The following is a 9,352-nucleotide window of genomic DNA, read 5'->3' as shown; positions in this document are numbered from 1 at the left end:
TCCCCTCAATATACACACAATACCTCATAAAGACAAAGCAAAAACAGTTTTTATTTTTTTTAAATGTTGACACATTTGTAAAATAAAAAAACCCTGGAAATATCACATTTACATAAGTATTCAGACCCTTTACTCAGTACTTTGTTGAAGCACCTTTGGCAGCGATTACAGCCTCGAGTTTTCTTGGGTATGAAGCTACAAGCTTGGCACACCTGTATTTGGGGAGTTTCTCCCATTCTTCTCTGCAGATCCTCTCAAGCTCTGTCAGGCTGGATGGAGAGTGTCACTGCACAGCTATTTTCAGGTCTCCATAGATGTTTGACCGGGTTGAAGTCCGGGCTCTGGCTGGGCCACTCAAAGACATTCAGAGACTTGTCCCGAAGCCACTTCTGCATTGTCTTGACTGTGTGCTTAGGGTCTTTGTCCTGTTGGAAGGTGAACCTTCGCCTCAGTCTGAGGTCCTGAGCGCACGAGTAGGTTTTAATCAAAGATCTCTCTGTGCTTTGCTCAGTTAATCTTTGCCTCAATTCTGACTAGTTTCCCAGTGCCTGCCACTGAAAAACATCCCCACAGCATGATGCTGCCACCACCATGCTTCACCATAAGGATGGTGCCAGGTTTCCTCCAGATGTGACACTTGGCATTCAGGCCAAAGAGTTCAATCTTTATTTCATCACACAAGAGAATCTTGTTTCCCATGGTCTGAGAGTCTTTAGGTGCCTTTTGACAAACTCCAAGCAGGCTGTCATGTGCCTTTTACTGAGGAGTGGCTACCGTCTGGCCACTCTACAATAAAGGCCTGATTGGTGGAGTGCTGCAGAGATGGTTGTCTCTCTGGAAGAATCTCCCATCTCCACAGAGGAACTCTGGAGCTGATATATAAAATGTGGAAAAATTCAAGGGATCTGATTACTTTCCATATGCCCTATATATTTAAGCATTAAGGCCCGCCAATATACCATGGTCCCGTGTGGCTCAGTTGGTAGAGCATGGCGCTTGCAACGCCAGGGTTGTGGGTTCATTCCCCACGGGGGGACCAGGATGAATATGTATGAACTTTCCAATTTGTAAGTCGCTCTGGATAAGAGCGTCTGCTAAATGACATAAAAAATACCACGGCTAAGGGCTGTATCCAAGCACTCTGCGTTGCATTGTGCATAAGAACAGCCCTTAGCCATGTTATATTGGCCATATACCACACCCACTCGGGCCTTATTGCTTAAATATACCATGGATAAGGACTATTCTTATGCACAACGCAAAGCCGAGATCCTGGATGCAACCCTTAGCTGTGGTATATTGGCTATGTAAACCCCTGAGATGCCTTATTGCTCTTATAAATTGGTTAACCACCTAAATAGAACAGTAAACAAGTATTTTTTCAGTCTGAATGATCACACCAAAACAGTAGTGAATATGATCGGGTGAAATTATGAAGTGAGTGAACAGAGAAGTAGAGCTTCACTCTATCCAATCAGAGAAGCAGGATCAACGTACAGCCCGCCCTTCTCTTTACAGACAGGCAAACTACCAAATGGAGTTATTTAGACCACCTAGCACCTCACTTGACTGACTGACATGAGAAAGATGCGTGTTGAACAAACATTTCTTTTTTTTCTATCACAGATAATTACAAAAAATACTCGGATCACAACCTCATCCAGACAATTGCCCATATCCGTTACGACTACTCGGCACAACTCTAATGGGCATTGTTCTCTGCACCACATGACATTCAATAGTCTTTCCTACCAGAGTTATGATGACAATCATAACATTTACTGTAGCTATAAAATCTAGATGGAGTGATACCTCTATGTTTTAAAAAGTTCATCAACATTAGTAGAGAACAGACAAGAGCCTCCATGTGGTTCTACAGCATGTGTTCAGACTCTCATATGGTTCTGATTCTTCAGGCAGGGCCGGAAACACACTGATTGGGCTAAACTGCAGTAACACACAGTAACACACAAACTCCTGCTGCTTCACAACTCTGACTGAAGAGCATGTGCTTTCTTTGGCTCGCACTGTGTCGAGAAGTGTTTTCGCTTCCCTTCACGATTCCTCAGTTATGATTCACTTTTGATTTTTTTGGATGTGCTTAGTGCTTACACAGGACGAGTCAAAGTTTAGTATTCCAGATCCAGCCATCATTACATAACTAAACACATTGATTCTCGGTAACATACGCAGACCGTCCACTCTGGGGCAAACTCTGTCAAGTGTCCTGTCAGAGCTGTCTACTTTAGAGACAGCACTCTCGTTTATAAGCAGGCTTCTGTTCTCACCGTTATGAAAACACACATTAAATATCTGTGAAATACTCCTCTATTCACATGTTCACACATATTCACATGGCTCGCCCACAGATATGAAGGATATACAGCACAGTCACAGTACATAAAGCACAGCAAGGAGGCTGAGTACGGTACTGTAAGTGCCACATATGGTTTGTATATGTTGAAATCATCTGTTGTTTGACTTGATGTAAGCCATTCTCTCTGTGTGTGTGTAAGACTTACAGTACAGCCTGTTTGATTTAATATGGACAGATAATGGGTCAGATAAGATATTGGTGGAGGGAGGTTTACTTTACATAGCTATGGAGCAATAGAGCTCATGGTTCATGCCCTGCTGATCCCTGCATATGTAAGGGATACTTGATTGGTTAGGATTGCCTCTTCGCTGACCCAGTCAATCAGTAAACAGAACCAAGACATTCTAAGGAAGGTCCAATAAACCTCCTTCTGTCTGGCCACTCTACCGTAAAGGACTGATTGGTGGAGTGCTGCAGAGATGGTTTTCCTTCTAGAAGGTTCTCCCATCTCCACAGAGGAACCCTGGAGCTCTGTCAGAGTGACCGTCGGGTTCTTGGTCACCTCCCTGACAAAGGCCCTTCTCCCACAATTGCTCAGTTTGGCCGGGCGGCCAGCTCTAGGAGTTTTTTTGGTGGTTCCAAACTTCTTCCATTTAAGAATGATGGAGGCCATTGTGATCTTGGGGACCTTCAATGCTGCAGACATTTTTTGGTACCATTTCCCAGATCTGTGACTCTACAAAATCCTGTCTCGGAGCTCTACGGACAATTCCACATGGCTTCCTCATGGCCTCTGACAAGCACTGTCAGAGCAAGTGTGGGACCTTATATAGACAGGTGTGTGCCTTTCCAAATGTTGTCCAATCAATTGAATTTATGTAACGGCTGTCTAATGCCTCCTCCTCGGACGAGGAGGAGGAGTAAGGGTCGGACCCAAAACGCAGCGTTTGTCAACGTCGTGTGTATAGGTGGCAGGGAAGTCAGACGCAGGAGAGTAAACGAAGTGTATATGGAGACTTTTAATAAACGTCCATGAAATGCTCCAAACACGAGTAATATACATATATCAAAATAAAATGGGTACAAGGACCCGTCGCACACCTATACACTAATAAAACAACACTTGACATACAACAATCTCTGACAAACACATGAAAAGAAACAGAGGGTTAAATACACAACAGGTAATGAACGGGATTGACAACAGGTGTGTGGAAAGACAAGACAAAACCAATGGAAAATGAAAAATGGATCGATGATGGCTAGAAGACCGGTGAAGTCGACCGCCGAACACCGCCCGGACAAGGAGAGGCAACGACTTCGGCAGAAGTCGTGACATTACCCCCCCCCTGACGCGCGGCTCCAGCAGCGCGTCAACACCGGCCTCGGGGACGACCCGGAGGGCGAGGTGCAGGGCGATCCGGATGGAGGCGGTGGAATTCTTTTAACATGGAAGGATCTAAAACGTCCTCCACCGGAACCCAGCATCTCTCCTTCGGCCCGTACCCCTCCCAGTCCACGAGGTACTGAAGGCCCCTCGCCCGACGTCTCGAATCCAAAATGGATCGAATAGCGTACGCCGGGACCCCCTCGATGTCTAGAGGAGGCGGAGGAACTTCACGCACTTCAGCCTCCTGGAGCGGGCCAGCCACCACCGGCCTGAGGAGAGACACATGGAACGAGGGGTTAATACGGTAATTAGTGGGCAGTTGTAATCTATAACATACCTCGTTCACTCTCCTCAGGACTTTAAACGGCCCCACAAACCGCGGACACAGCTTCCGACAGAGCAGGCGGAGGGGCAGGTTTCGGGTCGAGAGCCAGACCCTGTCCCCTGGTACGAACACCGGGGCCTCACTGCGGCGACGGTCTGCGCCAATTTTCTGGCGCCTTATGGCACGCTGAAGGTGGACGTGGGCTGCCTCCCAAGTTTCCTCAGCGTGCCGAAACCAATTGTCCACCGCAGGAGCTTCGGTCTGACTCTGATGCCAAGGAGCCAGAACCGGCTGATACCCTAATACACATTGAAAAGGGGTAAGGTTAGTGGAGGAGTGACGTAGCGAGTTCTGGGCTATCTCTGCCCAGGGCACGAACTTCGCCCACTCCCCTGGCCGGTCCTGGCAATAGGACCGCAGAAACCTGCCCACATCCTGGTTAACTCTCTCCACCTGTCCATTACTCTCGGGGTGAAAACCTGAGGTAAGACTAACCGAGATCCCCAGACGTTCCATGAACGCCTTCCAGACGCTTGACGTAAACTGGGGACCCCGATCAGACACTATATCCTCAGGCACCCCATAATGCCGGAAAACATGTGTAAACAGAGCCTCCGCAGTTTGTAAGGCCGTAGGGAGACCGGGCAAAGGGAGAAGACGACAGGACTTAGAGAACCGATCCACAACGACCAGGATCGTGGTGTAAGCCTGTGAAGGTGGAAGATCAGTCACAAAATCCACTGACAGGTGCGACCACGGCCGTTGAGGAACGGGTAAAGGTAAAAGCTTACCTCTAGGCAGGTGTCTAGGAGCCTTGCACTGGGCGCACACCGAACAGGAGGAAACATAAATCCTCACGTCCTTAGCTAAAGTGGGCCACCAGTACCTCCCATCAAGACAGCGCATCGTCCGACCTATCCCAGGATGACCAGAGGAGGGTGATGTGTGAGCCCAATAGATCAATCGGTCGCGGACAGCAGACGGAACGTACAGACGACCAGCTGGACACTCAGGAGGAGAGGGCTCTGCACGTGACGCCCGCTCAATGTCCGCGTCCAGCTCCCACACTACTGGCGCCACCAAACACGACTCTGGGAGTATGGGAGTGGGATCCATGGGTCGCTCCTCTGTGTCATACAGCCGAGACAATGCGTCTGCCTTGACGTTCTGGGAGCCTGGTCTGTAAGTAAGCGTAAACACAAAACGAGTGAAAAACATGGCCCACCTTGCCTGGCGAGGATTTAGTCTCTTCGCCTGCCGGATGTACTCCAGATTGCGGTGGTCAGTCCAGATGAGAAAAGGGTGATTAGCCCCCTCAAGCCAATGCCTCCACACCTTCAAGGCTTTTACGACAGCTAACAGCTCTCGGTCCCCCACATCATAGTTACGCTCCGCCGGGCTGAGCTTCTTCGAAAAGAAAGCACAGGGGCGAAGCTTCGGTGGCACACCCGAACGCTGAGAGAGCACTGCTCCTATCCCAGCTTCGGATGCGTCCACCTCTACTATGAATGGCAAAGAGGGATCCGGATGAGCCAACACAGGCGCCGAGGTAAACAGAGCCTTCAGTTTACCAAAAGCCCTATTCGCCTCGGCCGACCACTGCAAGCGCACCGGTCCCCCCTTTAGCAGTGAGGTAATGGGAGCTGCAACCTGACCAAAACCCCGGATAAATCTCCGGTAGTAATTGGCAAACCCTAAAAAACGCTGCACCTCCTTTACCGTGGTTGGAGTCGGCCAATTACGCACGGCTGTAATGCGGTCGCTCTCCATTTCCACTCCTGAAGTGGAAATCTGATGCCCTAGGAAGGAGATGGATTGTTGGAAGAACAAGCATTTCTCAGCCTTGACATATAAATCATGCTCCAACAGGCGACCAAGCACCCTGCGCACCAAGGACACATGCTCAGCGCGTGTAGCAGAGTATATCAAAATATCATCGATATACACCACTACACCCTGCCCGTTCAGGTCCCTGAAGATCTCATCTACAAACGATTGGAAGACTGATGGAGCATTCATCAACCCATATGGCATGACCAGGTACTCATAATGACCTGAGGTGGTGCTAAATGCCGTCTTCCACTCATCACCCCTCCTAATACGCACCAGATTGTACGCACTCCTGAGATCCAATTTTGTGAAGAAGCGGGCCCCGCGCATTGACTCCATTACTGTATTGATCAAAGGTAGCGGGTAACTATATTTTACCGTGATTTTATTAAGGTCTCGATAATCAATGCACGGGCGTAAACCGCCATCCTTCTTCTTCACAAAAAAGAAACTCGAAGAGGCGGGTGAAATGGATGGCTGAATGAACCCCTGACGCAGGGATTCAGAGATATAATTATCCATAGCAACTGCCTCCGCTTGCGACAGAGGATACACGTGACTCCTGGGATATGCAGCGTCTACCAGGAGATCTATCGCACAATCCCCCTGTCGATGGGGTGGTAATTGAGTCGCCTTCTTTTTACAGAAGGCGAGTGCCAAATCGGCATATTCTGGGGGAATGCGCACGGTGGAAACCTGGTCTGGACTTTCCACCGTAGTAGCACCAACGGAAACCCCTACACACCTACCTGAGCACTCTCGCGACCACCCCGTGAGAGCCCTCTGTGGCCAAGAAACAGTGGGGTTATGAGTAGTTAACCAGGGTAGGCCTAACACCACAGAATACGCAGGGGAATCAATAAGGAAAAGACTAATCTTCTCCTTGTGACCCTCCTGCGTTATCATAGACAAAGGTGCGGTGACCTCCCTGATAAACCCTGACCCTATTGGTCGACTATCTAAGGCATGAATAGGGAAAGGCATATCCACAGAAACAACAGGAATCCCTAAACTATGAGCAAAATTTTTATTAATGAAATTCCCAGCCGCGCCTGAATCTACTAGCGCCTTATACTGGGAATGCAGGGAAAAATCCGGAAAGGTGACAGAGACAAACATAAGTGCAGCAGAGGGCTCTGGATGAGTATGGTGCCTACTCACCTATGGTGATGCCAGAGTGCCCTGCCTGCCTTCTCTATTCCCAGAGGAACCAACCCGGCACCGATCAGCAGTGTGATCTCTGCGATCATAGATGGTGCTCGAGCGGGTACCCCCTCCGGTCTCCCTGCGCACCATCCCTCCCAATTCCATAGGTTCGGGAGAGAGAGTGCGGGAGGATGGAACAACCAGACCCCGATCTAGACGTCCCCGAGTAGCCAGCATGTTGTCCAGCCTGATGGACATATCCACCAGCTGGTCGAAGTTGAGGGTGGTGTCTCTACAGGCCAGCTCCCGACGGACGTCCTCGCGTAGACTACAACGGTAGTGGTCGATCAGGGCCCTGTCGCTCCATCCAGCGCCGGCAGCCAAAGTCCTAAACTCCAAAGCGAACTCCTGAGCACTCGTCGTCCCCTGCCTCAGATGATAGAGGAGCTCACCTGCTGCTCTGCCTTCGGATGGGTGGTCGAATACCTTCCGGAAATGGCAGATGAGCTCCTCAAAATGGTCCAACGCCTTATCCTCTCCACACACAGCGTTGGCCCACTCCAGGGCTTTCCCGGTAAGGCATGAGACGAGGGCGGAGCTTTTCTCACGGTCTGATGGTACTGGAGAGACCGTGGCCAGATACAAGTTCAGTTTTAGGAGAAAACCCTAGCAGCTGGCAGTATCTCCATTGTATCCCGTGGGTAGGGATAACTGGATCCTGTTCTGTTCCGGAGGAGAAAAAACGTTCAAAGGAATTCCAGGTGGTGGTGGAGGTACTGGAAAAGCTCCCTGTCTCTCCCAGCGGTCCATACTCTGGACAATGCGATCCATGGCAGCGCACATACTGTCAATCTCCTCCGCTTGTTTCAGGACGCGTTCCTCAACCTCCATTAGCGAAGTGCCTCCTCCTGCTGACTTCATTTTTTAAGGTCAGAGATTCTGTCAACGTCGTGTGTATAGGTGGCAGGGAAGTCAGACGCAGGAGAGTAAACGAAGTGTATATGGAGACTTTTAATAAACGTCCATGAAATGCTCCAAACACGAGTAATATACATATATCAAAATAAAATGGGTACAAGGACCCGTCGCACACCTATACACTAATAAAACAACACTTGACATACAACAATCTCTGACAAACACATGAAAAGAAACAGAGGGTTAAATACACAACAGGTAATGAACGGGATTGACAACAGGTGTGTGGAAAGACAAGACAAAACCAATGGAAAATGAAAAATGGATCGATGATGGCTAGAAGACCGGTGAAGTCGACCGCCGAACACCGCCCGGACAAGGAGAGGCAACGACTTCGGCAGAAGTCGTGACAGCGTTGTATGGATATTTATTAAAGAAAGACGAAACACGAAAACTCTTACACAAACTACAAAACAACAAACGACGTAGACAGACCTGAACTTGAGCACTTACATATAGACACGAAGAACGCACGAACAGGAAAGACTAGCCAAACGAACGAACAAACAAAACAGTCCCGTGTGGTGCAACAGACACAGACACAGGAACAATCACCCACAAACAAACAGTGAGAACAGCCTACCTTAATATGGTTCTCAATCAGAGGAAACGTCAAACACCTGCCTCTAATTGAGAACCATATCAGGCAACACATTTAACCCAACATAGAAACACATAACATACTCACCCCAACTCACGCCCTGACCAACTAAACACATACAAAAATAACAGAAAACAGGTCAGGAACGTGACAATTTAACACATATGGACTGCAATCAAGTTGTAGAAACATCTCAAGAATGATCAATTGAAACAGGATGCACCTGAGCTCAATTTCAAGTATCATAGCAAAGGATCTGAATACTTATGTAAATAAGGTATTTCTGTTTTTTATCTTTAATAAATTAGCAAACATCTGTAATAACCTGTTTTCGCATCGTCATTATGGGGTATTGTGTGTAGAATGATGAGGAAAACATTTAATTTAAACCGTTTTAGAATAAGGCTGTAACGTAACAACATGTGGAAAAAGTCAAGGGGTCTAGATCTATATATATATAATCCTGATATGTCACTATATATATATATTTAGATATATATATATTATACATATCAGTTTATTACCATGCATACTACCTCTTTTATTACGTGTTATTGTTATTATTGATATTGGTTATTGTATTGCAATGTTCAGGAACTAGCACACAAGCATTTCACTGCACCTTATATACCTGCTGTTAACTGTGTATGTGATGAAGCAATGATTTGATGCACGCACGCACGTACAAACCACTTTAGACCTACGTTACTTCTGGCTGAGATCCAAGAATCTCCAAGAATTTACCTTACAGTCTCAGTCAGTCAA

Source organism: Salvelinus fontinalis, chromosome 23, assembly GCF_029448725.1.
Source record: "Salvelinus fontinalis isolate EN_2023a chromosome 23, ASM2944872v1, whole genome shotgun sequence".
NCBI classification, from domain to species: domain Eukaryota; kingdom Metazoa; phylum Chordata; class Actinopteri; order Salmoniformes; family Salmonidae; genus Salvelinus; species Salvelinus fontinalis.
The sequence above is the reverse complement of the archived record's forward strand: the minus strand, read 5'-3'. Positions refer to the sequence as shown.